The 20,320-nt window shown below is 33.1% G+C and overlaps 1 pseudogene; it reads left to right on the top strand.

Annotated features, from left to right (window-relative positions):
* The first annotated feature begins 11,859 nt into the window (after positions 1 to 11,859).
* On the top strand, positions 11,860 to 15,066 carry LOC149533886 (phenylalanine N-monooxygenase pseudogene; annotated as a pseudogene).
* Positions 15,067 to 20,320: the final 5,254 nt, after the last annotated feature.

Below are 20,320 nucleotides of genomic sequence, written 5' to 3'. Positions count from 1 at the left end.
TATTGTCTCATGGTTTGATTCGCAAACCTTCCAAAGAGTCTTATTATGTGGTTTTCCACCATATTTTATCAAGTGGATGTTTCACGCAAAAAAAAGGTTTGAATAATGAAGAATCTTTCTATCTATTGTCAATCCTCAAATAAACACAAGTTAGAGTTCTCCATAGAATCGCGTCTAAGCCATGTGCTAGCTACAACCACCGCATGTATATGGTACTCTAAACCTTCACCATCTATAATCAAGTAATCCAATTTTTTGTCTTGGACACAATGACACAAATAATAATTTTTTCCTTCTTCATCATCTTCAGTTGCAATAACAATAAAAAGATGGCATGCGGTGATAAATGTACAAAATGCGGTCATTAATTCAACAAATACTTAGGTAAAATTTATAAGTTACATATTGAATCTACAAAAGATATATATATATATATATATATATATATATAACCAGGTTGCACTAGATCAGACAAGCAGTCAAAGTTAAAGGATGAATTTATCTCTACCATTTCCAGTGCTTGTGGAGGATGATTGGCGTCAATTGGGTCCAAAACCCATATATCCCATTTTTCCACCCATTCAGTCAACTCACACTCATCTCAATTTTCCTCTACACATGATGGACAATAGCATCAAAGCTTCTAAAAGAGTGCAACTCACTTAATCTTGTTAGTGTGCAACAATCATCATATGGTATAATGTTAGTATTATCTACCAACCAAAAAAATCTACGAACTGTAGACTCACCTTCCTTACCTATACCCTTTGTAGCGTTATACCACTAGATGATGGATTTTGCATCTGTCAATATTGCTCCATCTTTTTAGTTTAGTTATTTATGAGATAAGGCTCTATTGATGCATGCACTTACACCATCACGCTCTCCCTTTCCATGACCAACCTCTGTAAAATTCTACATATATTGAATTCTACACAACCTGTGCATCCTTCTCAACCAATAGAACATTTTTATTGAGATGCACATTTTTCTAACCAAATAATGTGCAAGTGATATGGTATGCCTCCATTAGTCAAATCTCTATAAAATAGTTGAAAACAACCATGTACAAACTCCATAGAATGTGATTAATCATCGCTAATGTAAAATTGGTACTCCCTCAATATCTTTCTATCATCCTTTGTACTTATAGGTGAATGCATGAATGTTATGTGAACAAATATGGAAACTTGCTAAGAAGTATAATACTTTTCTTGTAGTTCATTTTTTGGTTGTAGTGTGTAGTTCTCTACAAAGTCTACAACCGAAACAATGATATCTAGTGAAAATGTATTCTTCCACAACTTGAATTGCAATTCTACCTATTGAGCTCTATGTGTATGCCTTACATACTTGTAAATAATCTTTTCATGAAAAATCTTCATGAACTCATACACAAGAATCTTTTCAAAGACTAAATCACATCTTTTTACCCTATTTCCCATATTTTAGAGCATATGCCACTTTCTTATATTTTTTGTAATCTACTATTTCATTTTCAATTGCATGTGTACTATCCATATGTTCACATATTGATAAAAGCTGCAAAGAACCAAAACATAAGCATGTACCATCCAAGTATGACATGTTGTAAAATTGTTGACCATCCCCTATTTCACATAAAATGTTGGATATGAATTCCCTTAAAGATCTAGGTGGCTCATTCATGTCACAATCATGCAACACAAACTTAGAATGAAAAAATACATATATATGACTTAGCGTCTCTTCAACATGAGATGATGATATGACTTCAACATTGGAAGATGGTGTAGCTTCACAATTCAATTGTCTTCTTGAGAATAAGAGTCTCATTCATTCTCTTTGTCTTTCCAATTCTTCCTCTTTGTTTCTTTGTATTAGTGGTTCTTGTTCATCTTCGAAAGATAATTCTTCATTATTGCATTGCAATTTTCTTTGTTCATGTAGTAGTTTCATTTTATCTCTTTTAATTGCAAAATCTCTCTCTCTCTCTCTCTCTCTCTCTCTCTCTCTCTCTCTCTCTCTCTCTCTCTCTCTCTCTCTCTTCTATTGTTTGAGTTTTTAGTTTATTCCTTGGCATGATGATGATTTCTACATGTCAAATTATTGAAACATTCAAATTACTTACAATTTGTAAGTTACAAATCATTCAAATACATATACAAATTACAATGATTTCAATGAATACATAATATATATTAAAAAAATTGTCAAATTTCTAACCATTTCCAAATAACAATTTATTCAAACATACAAATTTCAATGAATTCACTATATATTAAACAAGTTGTCAAATTATAATGAAATTTGTCTCTATGGTAACAAATAATATTTAAAAAGGACCGCAGTAACCTTTTCTATAGAAAGAATGTTAAAAAATCCTTCAAATAGTGAATCTAATGATTGAATTTGGTGTTTGCTAGCTTCCAATAGCATGAAAGAATGTTCAAAAAGCCTTTAAATAGTGTATCCAATGATTGAATTTGGTTTTTCCTAACTTCCAAAAATATGAAACCCATATTTTTTGTCGGAACAATAGAACAAACAAAAGACAAAAAATAGAATATGGGTCAAGAGAGACCCAAATTTTTGTTATAACCATTTTTTGGTGTTTTCATATAGCACATACACACTATAAAGCACACATACACTATAGTGCATACACACTATGTGAAAAATATCTCTCTCCCTATGCCACCCTCTCCCATCCCCTACTCTCTCTCTCTCTCTCTCTCTCTCTCTCTCTCTCTCTCTCCCCCCTATCCTACCCTCTCCAATCCCATACTCTCTCTATCTCTCTCTCCCCTATCCTACCCTCTGTCATCCCCTACTCTCTCCCACCTCCTACTCTCTCTTTCTCTCCCCTATCCCACCCTCTCCCATCCCCTAGTCTCTCTCCCTCTCGCCCGCCCGCCCTCCCTCCCCCACTCTCCCTCCCCCTATCCCACCCTCTCCCATCTCCTACTCTCTCATCCCAACCCCTACTCTCTCTCTCTCCCCCCTCTCCCATGCTCTCCCATCCCCTAGTATCTCTCTCTCTCTCTCTCTCTCTCTCTCTCTCTCTCTCTCTCTCTCTCTCTCTCTCTCTCCCTCTCTATCCCTCTCTCCCACCCCCACTCTCTCTCTCTCTCCCCCATCTGCCCCCCCTCTCTCTCCCTCCTACCATGTGAAAAATCTAGATCTCTCCTTATCCCACCCTCTCCCATCCCCTTCTCTCTCTCATCCCCTACTCTCTATCCTACCATCTCTCTCTATATATATCCCACCCTCTCGCATCCCCCCCTCTCTCCCCTTCGTATCTCTCTATCCCACCCTCTCCCATCCCCTACTCTCTCTATCCATATCTCTCCCTCTCTCTCTCTCTCCCTTTCTCTCTATCTATATATAGTTTCATGTATCTATCTTGATCTTCATATCTATATTTATCTAGCTAAATCTCTCTCCCACTTCTCTCTTTTACTATATATTTCTCACATAATCTCTCTCTCTCTCTATCAGACTCTCTTCCATACCCTACTCTCCCCTCTCACTCTCTCTCTCTCCCACTCCCACTTACTCCCATCCCCTACTCTCTCTCCCTCTCTCCCATCCCTTCTCTCTCTCTCTCTCTCACCCTCTCCCATCCCCTTCTCTCTCTCTCTCTCTCTCTCTCTCTCTCTCTCTCTCCCCCTCTCCCTCTCCCTCTCCCCCTCTTCATCTCTGTCTCCCCCATCCCTTCTCTCTCTCTCTCTCTCTCTCACCCATCCTCCCTCTCTCTCTCCCCCTACCTCCCCTATCCCTTCTATCTCTCCCTCTCTACCATCCTCCTCTCTCTATCCCACCACCTCTCTCTATATATATCCTACCCTCTCCCATCCCCCCTCTCTCTTCCCCTTCATCTCTCTCTATCCCACCCTCTTCCATCCCCTACTCTCTCTATCTCTATCTCTCCCTCTCTCTCTCTCCCTCTCTCTCTTTCTATGTATATATTTCATGTATCTATCTTGATCTTCATCTCCATATTTCACTAGCTAAATCTCTCTCCCACTCCTCTCTTTTACTAAATATTTCTCACACACACACATCTCTCTCTCTCTCTCTCTCTCTCTCTCTCTCTCTCTCTCTCTCTCTCTCTCGCCCTCTCCCATCCCCTACTCTCCCTCTCTCTCCCTCTCTCCCTCTCCCATCCCTGACTCTCTCTCTCTCTCTCTCTCTCTCTCTCTCTCTCTCTCTCCATTTCTCTATCCTTCTCTCCCTATAAAACCTTCTCCCATCCCCTACTCTCTCTCTCTCTCTCTCTCTCTCTCTCTCTCTCCCTCTCTATTTCTCCCTCCCTCTCTCCCTATCCCACCCTCTCCCATCTCCTACTCTCTTGCCATCCTCTAATCTCTCTCATTCTCTACCCTCTCTCCCTTTCTCCTTCCCTCTCTATTGAAATTCATGCTTATAGAGTGCATGCACACTATAGCATGTACATGTTATGCATGCCTAAATTTAAAAATGCTTTAAATAGCACGTGTGTACTATGGCACACACACAAATTAAAGCTTTGGATTCTACCAAGCCTAAGGCTTGGTTTTTCCTTGGGGATCCAAACCAAAGGTTTTTAGTCTCTAAACTAGTTTGAGATATGTTTTGCAGCAAACATACAAAAAATGATTGATTTTTCTTGTGCACTCTCCTTCAAGTTTCCTCATTGTTGAGCATCGATAAAATAAGGTTAAATGACATTGTAGATCTCTGTGTTAGCTATATAACCATATAATTTATTTCTAATTTGAACTAGTTCAAGCCTTTCATTTATATATATTTTTGAATGTATGTCTATTTTCTATCAAAAACCAACATTTACTAATTAGGGTGTAGATTTTAGCTCATTTATTGAATTTCACAACTTAGTTTTATAGAAACTAGACTCCATTCTACACACTTTAAAAACAAGAAGTTTTGATTTTAGATTACTTTTTAATCATTCCTAGGGGAGCACATAGATATTTCATGTTTTTGAGATGTGTCCAATTAAAAAATTCATTATAAAATACACATTATAAAATTACTTAAAAAATCTAGGATAGACTACATGGTGTTAGGTAGCTTTTGACCAAAGCGAATAAAGAATTTGAAAAAAAAAAAAAAAAATTTAGGGGGGCCATACTTTGCACTATGTTATGCTTATTCTAAAAAAATAATACCATTTTTTGTGGGCCCCTTTTTTGAGGACCTAAAACTAAACCATTTTGACACAATAAATAGTAGTTTAAAAACTAGATTCAAAGGACTACTAGTTTTGTTTTTGTCATATATTAAAATTTTGAGCATAACTATTTTCAAATTCTTGTCGAAGTTCATAAATTGTTGATTTCAGAAAAAAGTGGCCACTTATACCCCCCTTTTGACACCACAACTTGGTGCACTTACGCTAAGCCTTTAATAGGGAAGACCTTTTATAGGATAGATCATAGATTATGATCAAAACACATTGTAGCCATAATAGGCCACACTTTACAAGTAAAGTAGTGAAGATTTGTGAGTGTCATCACCACCCTAGTTTTACCTTCTCATTGGAGGGTTTTTGGGTAGTCAATTTACTGTGTTATGTGTTATTTAATTTATGTTATGGATGTGATGCATGTTATGTTATTTTGGTTTACATGTTAAGTTATGAGATGGATGTTGGTGATATGTTTTAGAGGCAAAAATTTGAACTGTTGATTCACCCCACCCCCCTTAGAACTTACTTTTCCATTGTTATTTCTAACAAATGTCTTCTCTTCAACTTTTCTTCTACCCTTGGTGCATATTGATAAGCATCCTCAAATGAATCAATCTTCAAAATGACAATATCATTGTAAATATTGAATCTGAAACCATTAATATATCTAGCCACCTTATCCTTAGAAAGTTCTCAATGTCTAGAATGAATAGTCAACTTGTAGATCTCCTCAGTATAATCATTCACAGACATATCCTTATGTTTTAGATTTTACAATCTCTTAAACAATTCAAGTTCATAATCATAAGTAGCAGAGAGTGAGGGGATAGAGAGAGGAAAGAGAAAAGAGAGAGATAGATAGAGTAGAGAGAGTGAAGGGAGAGAGAGGAGAGAAAAAGAGAGAGAGAGAGAGAGAGAGAGAGAGAGAGAGAGAGAGAGAGAGAGAGATGATTGTTTTAAATTGTTTTCTAGATGTCCTAAGTTTATTTTTAATTTTTATTCATCTAGAGTTTTAAATCATTTTTTATTTTCTAGATCTACCTACTCTTATTTTTGTTTTTAATTTTCCATCTACCTAGCATTTTCATTTTCTAAGTTCCTATTATTTTTTCCAACTACAATTTTAACTATGGTTTTTTAATATTTTCTAATATGTAAACTATAAATAAATAAATTAACATATACTAAAAAAAAACTAAATATTTGTTAAGTACTTGACTAAAATTTCATTAAAAAAAAAAACTAAGCATTCATTAAAAGTAACTAAATATTTATTAAAAACACAAAAAATGAAAAAAATGTACATACTTGTTATGTTGAATGCTCGAAGGAGGTCGAAAATGGTAGACCGGAATGGTGATGCAACCCAAGACTTCAGGAAGTTCTCTCTAAGAACTTCCACCAAATCACAACAGTCATAATGAGAAAAAAATTGGCAAACCAATGCTTATAAAGTCATTTCTAGCAACAAAAAAGGGCTTTGATAGAATCCCTCTTGAGGCCCTAGGCTTCACTCGAAGTCCTAGAGGTTGCATGGGCCAAGAGGCTTCACTCAAAGCCACCCTCCACATGGCTTCATTCAAATCCCTTGGATGAAGCCTCTAAAATTCAGATTTCCCACTTTTCATTTGATTTCTTCATGATGACCTATATTTAGGGTTTTTAGCCCTCTAGAATACTTGAATAATCAAATCTATGATCTATATTCATTCTCATTTACTAATAAACATTGCTTTATTTTTATTGGTTTGGGTAAAAGCACAAACCCGTGTTACCCTTTTACAAAGGAAAAGGCTAACAAAAGTATAGTTGTTCACCTTCAATGGCATAAAATTGGTATTATTATTTAGAATTTGAAAAATGAAGTAAGCTAATGAAATGTGTAGAAATGGATGAACTTTAGGATTATAATTTTTAATAATTATTTGTAATAAAAAATTATATATTTTCCTATTTTTTAAAGATAACTTTTAGTTGCTGAAAAATGCTAAAAATTGGGGGTCTAGTTCCCACCACAAAACTACATGAAGATAAACTTATTTCGCTTTGATCTTAGATTATGTTATAGATAACATATGTAGCTAGAACAAAATAAAAATAAAAATTGGCTTAATGCCTATATTTTCTCTTTTATAACGATTCAAATTTCAACTTATTCAAATCGATAGTTTTCATCTCCCACCACATTTTTAAAAATAAATCTATTCCAACCAAAAGAAAAATTATAGATTCTAGAAGAGGACTCTCTCCTCTAGAACATCCTATAAATTTTATATTTTTTTAATATGACTTAGTATTTTTTTCTTTCTCAAAATTGACATCTTCTCAAGTGTTAAAATACGTACTTGTAGAATTTTTTAATTATAATATACTATATCTAATTAAAACACTATGAAATCTATATGAGAATATTCTTGACTTTGAGCTCTATAAAATGGTGTTTACATGTTATTAAAAAAAATCATAACAAATAGTAAGAGTTATTGAAATGTTAGTTTTTTGAAATAATTGTAAATTTTTTGGTAATTGGATATTTACTAGTATTAAATATGCATTTAATAGACATTTCTAATTGGAAAAGTGTGAGACCATATATAAATTAGCTAGAATAAATTTATCAAGATCATATGTTTGAAGAAAATTACTTTTTAGATGGAAATACTCAAATTTTGTCATTCTGATAAGTCACCCTGAAAGGTGACACAACTTTGTACTTTTACCCATTTACACTTTGCCTTGGGATCCATTAAGTCATGAATCTATCCCAATATATCTCACCTAATCTTCTCCTTGATCTATGTAAATCATTTCCTAGCTTAGTAGGATCCAATCACATAGAATTATGTAAATTTATAAGCTATGATGTTCATCTTGTGTCACTCGATAACATTGTTGATCTACTCGATTAATTAAACTGATAGGCATATATGTGGGAGCTTTGCTCCTTGATTTTATAATTTCTTGTTGGGAAATTGTTAACTCAACCATAAAATATTATTTCGGCATTTTTTTCGATTATGAAATTTTTAAAAAAAATTTCTAAAACATTTAGAACTTAGATTAGAAATTAAAATCTCATTTTTTTGAAAAAGGAAACAACCCCATAAAACTAAAATTTTAAGCATGTTTCGAAAAGGTTGCCAATCTTGTTGCTAATATGGGAGATTGTCCCTAGTCATATCATTAAATGCAAGGAGTTATTTTTGTTTCATATCAGGCCAATTTTTTTTGGAAGAAGGAAAGAGAATTCTGAGATGAGGAACTTTACAAAAATCATAAAATGATGAAACATGTTACATATTTTTGTTTTAATGTGCCTGCATATGTAGCATATGTCACCATATAGATTATTAACAATTTTGATAAAAAGTGCAAATGAAAATGGTTGCTTGCATTTTGTTTTTTTGTAAAAGTTTATTCGGTAAACTCTTATTTTTGGTTGGCAGAGTTTTAAAAATATTATTTGGCTTATAAAAAAATTTGGTGAGTGATTTTGTTTTTTTGTTTTGAAATATAATTTACCAAGGTAAGAACATCTATCTTTCAATCATTAATAATAGTAGATATTTATATATTTATTGTCTTAAAAAATAGAATGAAGATTGTCGCTTGATTAGTTACATCTAATATTAGAGGTTTTCAACAATTGTTAGGAGATATTTTATAAGATAGGCTTAATGGTTTTTATTTAGTTTATACTCTATTTTTAATTTAGTAATTTTTCAAAAAAAAAATACTAGGTTGATTGAAAAATTTTAATTGATTTTGATGGCATATCATTTATTTTTATAAAAATATTTTTAGAAAAAAAGTAATAATAAATTTTAGGTCATTGGCTTAATGGTTTTTATTTAGTTTCCACTCTATTTTTAATTTAGCATTTTAAAAAAAATTACTATGTTGATTGAAGATTTTTAATTGATTTTGATGGCATATAATTTTTCTTTATAAAAATATTTTTAGAAAAATAATAATAATCACATGTGAAATATTAATTAAGAATTTAATTAGGTTTTAATCTTCTTTTTTTCATCTTAGATTTAATAGTGATGCTTTTGGTTTAAAGTATTTTTTCCAAATTTCTCATTTTAACATGTTATAATTCTCACTTTTATTTCTTTATGAAACATAAGTATTGTGAAATAAATAATAATTTTCATATTGATATAAAAGTTATTAAGTTTAAAAAATTAAATTTTGAAAAAAAAAGTTGTAGTTTTTGACAATTACTTAAAAATAAAATATTTAAACAAAGTCTAACATTTGACTTTTAATGAAATGCTAATTAGATTGCATCAAAGTGATTTTTATATAGTGATTGAGTTCCTTTTATAATTTTAATATTGATATATAAAAAGTGATTAAGCTTGAAAAAATAAGTTTTGAAAACAAAGTTGTAGTCTTTAGTAATTACTTAAAAATAAAATATTTGAATAAAGTCAACATTTGACTTTTAAAGGGTGAGTGAGTAGCCGAGTTGGTGTGAAGGCGAGTCGTGAGGCGTAGTGTTAGGCTAATGATCCCGGTGCTATGCATCAACTCCGGTTCGAGTCACACTAGGTTTACCACAAACCCTTTTGCCAATAGTGGCATGTTGTGATGGTTAAGTTGTTGTGTTGTTATCCTTGCCATCAAAGTTCAAATCTCATGGGGATGAGGTCCCCCATTTGTGGCCTCACTGGTTCATAGCTCCAGGTCAAAGCGTTTACCGCTCTTTAAAAAAAAAAACATTTGACTTTTAATAAATGTTAATTGAGATTCCGTCAAATTAATTTTTATACAAAGTTTAGTTCCTTTTTCTTATAGATTTTTCTTCTATATTATATATAAATCAAAGTAGAGTTTTTAGTGATCATTTTATTTATAAAAGATAAGTTGACTATAAATAATTTAATAATTTATAAATCATTTCTATCGACTTATCGTTGTAGGCACAAAAGCATGCAACTGCTAATATGTTGTACCTCGGGTAATATACTTGCTCAGTAACATACTTTTCTCAGGAATCATATATTGCTCTTATCCATAGTTGTTCGGTATACATTGGAACCACCATGTACGCATGTATCATATGGGCTATCAACTGCCAGATTGTACTAGCCACAATTTAGTTTCAATGAGGTGAAGTTCTAGTGAGACCCTAGTTGGGTTTATAGTGCTTGTAAGATGAGATCCTCAAGATTTGTGATGCAGTTTACAACTCAACTAAATTAAATGGCCATACTATTCATATATAATAACAATAAATATACTATGGTACATAGAATTTTCTCTTCTTATCATCATTTTGAATCAGCTATCAAGGCATACACGAAAAGGTTGGAGCATTCATACATAAAAGCATCAAGATATTATGGAATGCTAAAATTTATCTCCATGTAAAAATATTGAGGGATTGGTCATAGCATGGAAATATATAAATTAAACAATAGTAATAAGGTTCATTGGTATCTCCCTTTGTTAGATAATAAGGTTCACCGACCTGTTTCTTCATTTCATCATGACTTATCTTTTTCCCTAATGACGACACTTAGGGCCTGTTTGGTTGTGGCCATGTCTATGCTTACATCAAAATGGTAATTTATAAATAAATTTAAATTCAAGACGTAGTTTTAAAATGATTTTAATTTAATTTTTAAAATCAACAAATTACTGATTTGATGCCGGCATAGACATTGGCTTTGGTTGCAGGCGTAGGAATTGAGAATAGGAATGCATATTGAGAATATGTATTCCTATTCCCTATTTCAATTGGTGCACCAAATGGAAAATAGAAAACATATTCGTAATTTCCTATTCCTATTCCATTAAGCCACATTTATTTTGATTGATACTTTTCTCTAAAATAGAAAATGGTATCCCATCCTACAATATTTTGTAAAACTAATTATAAGAATATTAAGAATATATAATAATAATATTAAGTAATCTTGCAATTATAAAATGGATTGATTTGTTATAAAACTCTAATTAAAATATTTCCCAAATTATGTTAAATGAGTGTTCTACATAGGGGCCAACATTTGTTGGAGAGCTAAAAGTCTCATTGCAGAACCAACTCTCATAAACTCCGATATGAGACCGGTTGATGGAAGAGGCCAAAAGAGTCTTGGGAAGAGAGAATTGCATATTTTGCAACTCTTGGAAGGGGGAAACTGAACAACACTTTATATTATAATGTGATACGTGCAAGGACATTAGGTTCAAATTTATGGATAGTATATCTAACAACTCTTGGCACAACTTATTCAGAGAGGAGAATAGTGAGAAGTTAGGTGGACTCATCATCAACTTGCACAAAAAAAAGAACCAAATTACTAAAACTGGTTTAGTTGGAAGGCTGTCCCATAGACTATTCTTAGCCCCATAGATGTTAAAAATCATCTATCTATCTATCTATCTATCTACATATTTAGTAGAAACCACACTTTATTTTAAATGATACTCTTTCCAAATATTTTAATTTGAGTATCCTATCCTTGTATGTTTGCTAAACTGATTATAAGAAACCGAGATAAATGGATAATAAAAAGACTGAGTCTCCCAATAAAGGAAATTTCTATAGGAAATCCGAGCATGCCGATTTTCTAAGAACCCATACTATAAAATACTCAATGTACACTATTTTCCTTTCAAACTAACGCTCCTCTTCATTAGGCAAAAGGCTGAGCTTCTCTCTCCACAAGATGGAGAAAGTTTCTAGATTCGTCATCTCCTTTGCTTTGTTGTCATCCATTCCATTTCTTTGGAATGCACTGAACAAGATGAATCAAATGTTGATGAATTTCTCCATATTCATCTTTCCCACATTTGCCATCCTCCTCCTCACATCTGCAATATTTTACCATTCAAAAGACCACCAAATCAATCCCCCTCTGCCTCCAGGGCCCAAACCATGGCCAATAGTCGGCAATCTACCAGAGTTACTATACAATCCGCCTGGTTACAAGTGGATCCATTCTCTTCTCCAAAGCTATGCAACACCCATCCTTTGTATTCGTCTAGGGAGCGTGCATGTCATAGCCGTTGACAGCCCAAGCATAGCAAGAGAGTTTCTTAAAGACCGCGATGCTATATTTGCATCTCGCCCCATAACAATGGCAACTGAGTACTCTAGCAAAGGATTTCTATCCGTTGCAGTGGTTCCATGGGGAGATCAGTGGAAGAAAATGCGGCGGGTGGTTGCATCGGAGCTTTTGACAGCCTCGCGTCTTAATTGGTTGCATGGCAAACGTATGGAGGAGGCAGACAATCTAGTCCGTTGGATCTGGAACTATTGTAAGGATCAACCTCCTGTCCTCAACGTAAGATACGTTGCGAGGCATTACTGTGGAAATATGATAAGGAAGCTCATATTCAATGCTAGGTACTTGACAGATGGTCAAGGTGGTAAGGAAGGAGGGGGGCCTGGTGTAGAGGAGGATGAACACTTAGATGCATTGTTCAAGGTGTTGTCACTTTTGTTTAAAATGTCTCTCTCTGATTACTTGCCCTGTTTGAGGTGGTTGGACATTGAGGGTAACGAGAAAGCCATGAAAAAGGCAGTGCGCGTTGTGGATAAGTATTACAATCCACTTATTGAAGAAAGATTTCGTTTGAGGCAGGGATGCACAGAGGAACCTGAGGACTTGTTGGACGTGTTGATTTCTCTCAAGGACTCGGATGGATCTCCGTTGCTCAGTCTCGAAGAGATCAAGTCTCTAGTAGTGGTAATTAGCATATTTACTTTATCAAAAAAATCTATTAACTTTTTTCTTTTTTTTAAAGATTGGAGGAATTGAACAGTTGTAAATTATATCTTATGATCACGTGTCTATTATAGAAAACTTTAATCAATGCCAATTTTATTTTACTTTGTTCATTATTCTTCTTAAAACACTTATATTTAAATTATGTTTTTATATTCTTATTTAACTTTTTCGAAAATTTTAGGATTATAAAGATTATATTATTATTATTTATTTATGTTAAATTTAATATATATGTATTGAGGTTGCATTTATTAAAATCATGTTTCTAGCTAAAATAATAAAAAGTAGAAAGGTGTTTTGATTGAAAACAACTCAAAACATGGAGCCAACTAATTTTCGGCTCCCAAAACCATACATAGCTCTCGGCTCCATGCATGCCATCCATCCAAAACATGTCTATGTTTTCTTTCAGTTTTTCCTTTACCATTGAATAGAAAGTTGATAAAATTAACTTTCTATATTGATTGCTATTGTAAGATACACAGGAATGCCACTATATATTATCATTATAGTATTATGTTTATATTTGAATTTTGATGTCTATTTGTTAACTAATCTAAGATTCTATATTTGAATATGATCATCTATTTGTTTGAGTAATTAAAGGTGTAAGCTCTACAAATGTAATGACATGTTGAATAAGAAATAAACATGTCTCATGACTATTTTGTTTACTTTATAGCTTTTCATTCATTTATTTGTTAAGAAAATTAAATCAAACATGTAAGATTTGTTTTAGACATACATTTCAATTATGTAATCTAATCTTATGTTACAGGATCTCACATATGTCAATTGACAAATTCAGTATGAAACAAACATGGCCATGTTATCTACTTTGTTTCTAATGAGTCATATTCAACCATATAGGATATATGTTACTATGTTAAACATACAAGATTTGTGATTTGTGTTAGACATACATTTCAATTATATCATCTAATCTAACACAGGATCTTACATATGTCAATTGACAAATTCAATATGAAAGAAATACATCCATATTGTCTACATTGTTTACTATCAGCTTTTGTATATATCTATTTGTTTAAATAGAATTAATGACAATCAAACATGCATAATTTTCATCTTACATATATTTGAACTAACATCACATGTTTGTCTAATAAATCCAACATAGGGATCCAATATGAAAGAAACTGTCTATATTATCTAATTTGTTTATTATTAACTTTCATTTATTTATTTAATCAAATTAATCCTATTCAACCATACAAATGGCTTAATAAGGCTTGATATCTAGTCTAAAGTGTTAAGTGGTCAACTTTTTCCAAACTTCAAATTTTGCATAGTGTTTGAAAGAATAGTCTCAACCATATAATAGTACATCTAACATGTCAATTGACAAATCCATTATTAAAAAAAGGAGGTACGTATGTCATCTACTTTGTTTACTATTGAGTTTTTACGGTTCGAACAATGACCTTGTCATCCTCCCTTTATTTGAAAATGTATATGTATGATCTAACCCAATCCAACATGCAGGATCTATCATACGCATCAGTTGACAGCCCATCAAATGCCGTAGAATGGGCATTAGCAGAGATGCTGTTGCAACCGGAGATAATGCAGAAAGCAGTGGAGGAGATTGACAGAGTTGTGGGCAAGGATCGTTTGATAGAGGAATCAGATCTTGGGAAGCTGCAGTACGTGAGGGCATGCATAAAGGAGTCGATAAGGATGCATCCAGTGTCGCCATTCAACATTCCTCACATGTCAATGGAGGACTGCACAGTGGCAGGCTATCACATTCCCAAGGGCAGCCACGTGCTACTGAGCCGCGTGGGATTGGGACGAAACTCGCATGTTTGGGAAAACCCTAATTGTTTCTGGCCTGACCGCTTCTTAGAAGAAGATGACAGCGACGTGGGTGTTGAATTGGGAGACCCTGAACTGAGACTCATATCTTTCACGAGGGGAAGGAGGGGCTGCATGGGACCTGTTCTGGCCACGTACATGACTGTCATGCTCCTCGCCCGCCTCTTGCATTGCTTCCACTGGTCTATTGCTTCCTCATCTCATGCACCTCTCAAACTTGAAGAATGTCCCAATGAACTTTTCATGGCTATTCCTCTCCATGCAATGGCAAGCCCTCGCCTTCCTCCCAATGTTTATCCATAACATTCGTATGGTACGTCTTATTGTTTTCCTTGTTGTTTCTACTGGCATGGATATTTCCATACAATCACAGCGCTTCATCTGTTTTTGTTTATCCATAACTTTAGTACATTATGTGTAATTATATGTTCTTCTGTGTTTTTCGTGCAATCACCAAATTCTCGCCTTTTTCATTAAGTTTACTCATATCTGTTACACATTACATATACATATGATTCATTGTTACACATTACATATACATATGATTCATCGTTCCCACTGTAGTAGCAAATTCTTATCTTTCCACGCTTTTCCTACAAAGTTTATCCGTAATTTTAGCAAGTTACATGTTATTTCCAGTGCATTATTGTTATACAATTGTAAACCCTCATATTCTCACACCTTCCCCACCCACAAAGTGTATCCATAACTTAATCATTGTTCCCACTGCATTTTTCTTATGCGATTCCAAACCCTCACCTTCTTCACAAAGCTTATCCGTAACTATGGCAGACTGACTGGCCCCACTACATTTCTTTATGCAATTGCAAACCCTTACCTTCCCATGCCTTCCCCACAAAGCTTATCAGTAACTTTGGCCGAGCTGGTTGTTCCTGCTGCATTTCTTTATGCAATTGCAAACCCTCATGTTCCCACACCTGCCCTGCAAAGCTTATCCCTAACATTGGCACTACTGGTTGTTCCCACTATATTTCTTTATACAATTGTAAACCCTCACCTTTCTAGACCCTCCCCATAAAGTTTATCTATATTTTTAACAAAAAGTTATATGCAACCATAGTTCTTATTGTTCTTATTGCATTTTTTCAGTTTTTTTAAGTGAAATTTGAACCTTTTCTTTCTAAACTTATTATTGATCTGTGTGATGATTTTCTTATAACCTTTAACAAGTGTTTTCATATCTTTATAGGCTTAGATAAAAATCATTGTACTTGATATTGATATCAAAATAATTTATCATGAGTTGGAATAACATAATTATTTTAAATTCATAGTTAAACTTGTAGAAAAATGTAATTGAATTTTATTTTAATATTAAATTTGTAGTGACTTTATCTATTGTATTTAATATCAACTACTTTTAAGTTTGATAGATAATGTAGTTGAAGTTGTGTTAAGAATTATATAATTACTTAGAACAAGTTTTGTAGAAGAGATATAGTAAGTACTTTTTTATAAGTTTATAACAATTTAAATGCAGTTTGAATTTGAATACACTTTAATAATAGTTGATAGATTAGTTAAGATAAAAAAAATTAAATTGAAATATGTTTGAAATATTTTTTAATTATGAATGATAATTGAAATTAAATGATTGTATGTTTAAAATAATTTGAAACATGATAAGTGTTAAATAAATTTAGTAATGTCTTTCTTTCATTAATAACTTGTGAATTTTTTATATTGTAGACTATATTGAAATTGAAATTGATATGAATATTTCAAATAATCTATGTGAAATATGTTTAGAACTTTCCTATCTAAATTAATTATAAGATTAACTATAAATACATGATAATACTAACTTGTTAATGTGAAAGTTAGTGTTAAGTATCATTGAACTTAAAAGTAATATATCTTGTCTAATTGTTATTGATTTTTTTAATAATGTTTGAATATAAAGAAATTAAAAGTATTTCTAGATCCACAAGAAATTTCTATCTATATTTAAATTTGAAGAAAAATCTTATTTTTTAATTAAAAATTTCAAATAAAGTATAATGAAAATACACCCAAGCTAACAGTGACAGTTCTTCATTTACAGTAGTGACCTAAAAATCATTTAATGCCTTCTTCAATCCAACCGAGAATAGGCGTTGAATTTTAAGTAGGAGAATTTATATTATTTGTTGAGGATGAATGTCAAGGGTTATTCTTCATTGTATAACAGAGGCTTTTAAGGTTAGATAATGAGAATATACAAGACCTATTGACCCAGTGCCTCTTTAAATCTTCACTGCTTATTCCCTGGTGACTGTTCAAATCATTCTTATACCAAGTTTTCCACGTAATTTTGGATCTTCCAAACTTTTGTATTACACTTCGGCAGTCGTATTCATCCTTTACTCTTTACAATCTTTGCTAAGGACTACACCTTCTGATTAAAGGCTTCCTTCTTTCCCCTTAATATATATGTTATTTATCAAATTAGGTTTCCACGGGTTATCACTTCTAAAACATGTATTTGAAATCAACTATTTTATAAGTGGAAAACACAGTTTAGTCATGTTTTCAAAGTGTTGATGAATCATTGAACTAGTTTCTTTCAAACTTTATAATTATGATGAGATTTACATCAACGAATGAGAGATGGCATCAGTCAAACCTATGAGACGTCATTCTTCTTATGCAATCATCTTATTCCATGTGACACCAATTTCATTTGGATCAAATTACAATTAGGGAAAAGATTAAGCAAAAAGTAGTTGTATCTCTTTATTTGCAAAAAAGAGCAGATCTTAATCACCCCTTTCTCTAGGGAAATTTTGAAATAGAATACTATCCACTCAACTCTCAGTTTTTTCTATAAATTTGGAGTTCCCCAACATTTCTAAAACTATCACCCAATTATGAAGGAACATCGACATTATCATTGAAATTGAGAATTTATCTAATTTTTAATATTTAATTAGATTGTGGTTGAGTGCAAAACAAGATGAAGAGCCAAAATAGTCTATTAAGTTATTTTACGCTAGTTCCACACATCCCAACGGAGAGTTTGGTGCAAAGAGAGTTGATAGTCTAGCAAGTTGTGTTTTTTCCAGTCAACTCATATCAAGGATTAAAAAAAGAAAAGAATTATATGTGAAAAAAAAATGCTAAATAATGGTGAAAAAGGTGACAAATGAATGCTTTATATCCAAGGAAATCATCTATTAATAGTGCAAAGGATAACCAAAGCAAGCCTTATGTTCAAGGAAACACATGCTAAAAAAAGTGCAAGGGATAACCAAGGAAAGCATTATACTCAAAGAAGAAATCCATTATAGAATGATGTAAAGGATAACCAATGAAAGCATTGCATCTAATGAAATCAAATAAGAAGTGTGAAATATCGAAGGAAAGTGTTGTAGCAAGAAAATATGCTAAAGAATATGAAGGGTAACCAAAATAATAATTGTTTGATACAAGGACATTCTCTAAAAATGGTGCAAAGGATAATCAAGAGAAGTGTTGTATCCAAGAATATTCATTACAAGTGGTGCAAAAGATAACCAAGATAAGCATTATATCCAAGGAAATTTGCTACATTTGAAACAAGGAGGTCAGACATAGCGACCCCCGCTTCCCCCCTCCCTCCCCCAAAGATGGAAACAATATGTTGACATCTTAGTAAAAAGGAGAAGGATACACACCTTCAACACTAGGTTTGGTTGTTGGGATTGAATTGGAGTAGGAATCAACAAACTCACAAAAAATTAAATCCTTGGTTTGGGCCAAATTGGAATGGGGAATAGGAATTGATATTCCCATTTTGGCCCCAAAATGAGCATTTTTTATTTCACCTAAATAGGTGTTACTGGAATTGAAATTCCTATTCCCATTTTGACATTTTCATAATTGATAAAATTTCAAGTCCACTTTGCAAAAGATCACTGCAAATAACTAGAAGAAAAGGGTATTAAGATTGGAAGGAATTACTATCATCATTTGTGTGTTGAAATTTTTTCTCAAGGGTTTTGTGCATAATCATGGACTCAATAAAAAAAGCAAATGGGGTATTTGTAGGGATGTTCTTTTGTACCATAAACAATGAAACTAAAACCTCAGAGCTTCTGATGGCTATACTAGATGTTTTTCCATGTTCTTCTTTGGACTGACTAAATTGATATTCAAATTTTGTATATCTTTGGTTATAACAACCATGGTGGGATTCAACCCAATAAGCACTATAGCCACATAACACATGATTGAATTGTAAAGACATTGATCATTCGTCATTGTTGTAGTGGTTCCAAGTGATTGAATGTTTTTCTTTGTTCTAGATCTTTGCCATTGTTAAATAATAATGTAAGCATATGCATCATTGGACATTTGTAATTTGGCCGAATCTATGAGCAGTCAGCCACTATAAATGAGACCCATTTAAAGAAGTAATGGCCCAAACTAATTGGTTTTGTAAGGCACAATAACACTTCATTAAAAAAATCATTGATAGACCCGACTATACAACGACTGATAGGAATCCCATACTAATAGGAACGCTAAGTCTGGAAGATGCGCATTCAACTATAGATAGTATTTTTGCATCTGAAGGAGACATATCTCCCCTCATTTGGTACATGTCTCTACTCTGTCCTTCACGTCTTAGGTTGCTATGTCTGGTCTCCTTTCAAACTTAGCTTTCCTTGCTCTGTTCTTTCTTTGTTTGCTCCTTCACTTGCTTGTTCATTCATTCATTTGCACGCATGTACACATTCCTTTTTCCACATCCACACTGATCCTAGGGTTAGAACCCTCTTAAATAGATAGTCTTCAAAAATTTTGGATCATAATTAATGGTTCACAATTCATCCTTTTTGTGATATTGCTATTAGGATTTAACTGTGTGATTTTGAGTCAAACTCATTGACCCATCCTTTTTGTCATTTCCCTTCTGATTTTTTGATTGGTTTATTTTCTTTCCTCTAGATCAATACCTCCTACAATTATGTGTAGATTCCATCTTAACTATCTCTACAATCATTAAATATTGTATAGAAGTCAACCAAAATGATTTACATGAGTGTTTGTGCAATCAAAAACTCATATGTCAAAATTGGTTTACTCGGTGTTTGAATGCTTTGACACTTAGTCATAACTAACATTCATGTTGTCATCTGAATTCTACACATTTGATCCTTTATGTTTGTTCAGCAAAAACTATCTGTCAACTTGCTCAGTCTCAACCACATGCTCAACTTATATATACGCTCGGTCTCAACTTGGGTGCTCAGAAACCTTTGACTTGCTCGACATGTAATGCAAAATAAACAAGTCATGATGTACTTCCAACCAAACTTACCTAGTAAATGACTAAGTGTTTGGACACTAATAGGAAACTTGGGCTTACAGGTCAATAGGTTTTTCCAAAATGGGGCATTATTATACAAGAAAGAGGATTCATCATTGCCCGAAGCAATTGCAGAAGATGGATCAAACCTCCCATAGGACGGCTCTGTTGACACAAAGTATTGTGCTTAGTTGGTTGGAGGTAGATGAAGAAAGAGTCAAGGTCAATGCTCAATTTGATATGGAGGAGTAGAAACATTCACTT

Source organism: Cupressus sempervirens, chromosome 10 (assembly GCF_028749045.1).
Source record: "Cupressus sempervirens isolate cs-2001-9-10 chromosome 10, ASM2874904v1, whole genome shotgun sequence".
Lineage (NCBI taxonomy): Eukaryota > Viridiplantae > Streptophyta > Pinopsida > Cupressales > Cupressaceae > Cupressus > Cupressus sempervirens.
This window is presented reverse-complemented; position numbering and strand designations above follow the sequence as displayed.